The sequence below is a fragment of the Montipora capricornis genome, chromosome 5 (genome assembly GCF_036669925.1).
Source record: "Montipora capricornis isolate CH-2021 chromosome 5, ASM3666992v2, whole genome shotgun sequence".
Classification (NCBI taxonomy): Eukaryota; Metazoa; Cnidaria; class Anthozoa; order Scleractinia; family Acroporidae; genus Montipora; species Montipora capricornis.
Window position 1 is genome coordinate 24,622,420 of NC_090887.1, and position 2,500 is coordinate 24,624,919.

Here is a 2,500-nt window from a genome sequence, read left to right on the forward strand (position 1 = left end):
CTAACCAAATAAAGATAACGCCTCCTTAAAACTTCGTTGCAATGCTCCAGAAAGTTTATTTTCATCGATCGATCCTGTCTTGGGTTCCAGTCCTTCCCCGACTAAATTCTCCAAGAGTTTCGCAACATCACATCAATTTTACTCTTTTAGATCATCGGTCACCCCTATTTTTTAAGACATGAATCATTTGTTCTTCTTAAAATCTACAAAATATGATGAAATGAAAAAAAATCACAATGTAAGAAGTTATCTATTTAAAAATTTTTCTTTCCTTGTGTCCTGAGTTCCGGAAGTGGCTACAACGGGTAGCGCTTGCAAAAACGCTCGTTGAGGTTTAACTCTACTGTTTACGACATCCCCAGAGGCATTCAGTTATCTAAAAAAAACCCACTCCTATATTTCTATGCCCAGAAACCTTCACTCTAACATATTCTTTTATGATTTTTGACGGATGAGTAGATTATGCTACATCACGCTATGATGACCTATCTATCGAAATTAGGGCATTTTTCCCTTGCTTTTTTCTCCGAGACAAAGTCGGTGACCCCCCAATTTTTTTTTCATTTTTGGAATAAGTAATTTATGACCTAACTTCAGGCGAGAAATGAAACAAATTTAAATGTGGGAAGATTTTCACGCGAACGTCCTTAATTTAGGGGAGAAAATGAAATTTATCTCCAAGTTCTGACGTTGTCCATAAAACCTCGAATATGGCAATTTCACGGTATTGTTTTGCAGACGACGACAAAGAAATGGACAAAATGAATAAAAATGCCCGTGCAGAGGGTGCAAAGCTATTGTTTTTGCCCACTAAATATGCAAATTTGTGACGTTCTCGTTGCCGTCGCCGTTGACTTTGCAAAGAGAACTTACGGCGCTCTGAAAAACCATGGTGGCTTCTTCTAATGGTTGGTGAATTAAAAGCTTTCCCATTGAGGCTGTTGGCATCGTTAGCCGAACTTTATTATTCCTTCCCTGGCAATCAAGGATGTGACCTCTCCTCAAATTGTCCCTTTGCTATTTTGTTATCTCGGCTTGTAATTCCCTTATTGCATGATTTTTACGAGCAAAGCAAAACGGATTTTGTTCCGATTTTGTTTCTGTCTTATTTTATCTGAAAGACCGCCATAATTTAGAAGCAACTGCCTGCAGTATAGAAATCCTCCACAATACTGAATCTTTAAATCCCGATTCGTATAGTATTTGAAGTATTCCTGTTTATATATTCTTTAGTTTCCAATTTCGTTTTAGGATTTAAAATCGGATTAGGATTTTCTGTAGGAAACACAACTTTCAAGGAGTCAGATTTTAACTGGTGAAGTTCCCAACAATAAATTTCATTTACTGTGGACGGTAATTTACTTTGAACTTGCAACATTATTTATGCTGTGTAAAATAAGAAATGATCTATCTAAAATGAAGTGTTTGTCTTTTAAAATAGTCTTAAGTAATTTTATTTCATATTTCATTATTTCTATCACTTGGACTAAGTACCTTTATGACTGCACCATTAAGTATGCAAAGAAGGGAATTATTTTTTATTACATATGGAAAGATATAACACACCCGGGATTGCTAACAAATCATGCATGCGCACAACCATTTCACCCGGTTAATAGGCCTTATTCACGATAGCCGCCATGTTGGTTTTCATATTGTCATGCAAATTAACCATGTGTTATGCTGGGAAGCAAACCAGGCGGTGTGCGCAATGAGCGCGTTGCATTTTGGTATTGGTATTTTCCAAGATGGCGGCGGGAGAGCTGTGATGCGGTGAGTTATTGCATTCATTTCCTTTGCCATTTAGCCCGTTCATTGTATATTTTCTTATTAAAATAACTAGGTAAACACTTGTTCGTTGGTAAGCAATGGGTTTTGGCTAAAATCGTATAAACATTGATTGTTTTTTTTTTTACACGGCAGCGTAGCCAGGCTAATTTACGGTGTAATATGAGACCATTTTTGTAGGCCCTAAAAGTCGCTATTTCTGTTAGTTTAAACATTAAAAATCGTCTAAATGGCTTCTTTTATCTTTCTTCTACAGCTAGAGATAAACGCTCTCAAACGCTCTCAAAAGCTTCGCCAGATATAGCCGTTTTTGCTTAGTGGATTTATAAGCAAATAAGGCCTATTGTTGTAGGTGGCAACACGCCAGGCAAGCCCGCAAGTAAACGTTCATCGACGGAAGGAACGTCGATAAAAAGTTTATTTCAAGAAGGAAATGAAGGAAATGAACCAAAAAAGTCATTGGGGAAACGAGAGTGGAATGATTGTGTTAAATAGAGCTGCCATGCCACAGAGAGGACAGTTGACAGCCAGAGCTCAATTTCATAGGGCACCAGTACAGTTGCCTCCTCCTCCACTGAAAATTTTATCAACCTTGTTATAGTAATAATAACAGAACTTTTTAATACGTGTAGATAAATTATTCTTATTCAATGTTATGTTGACTACACAGTCATGTTTAATTTAAATTCTGCACCATTTTCAACCAATTTAG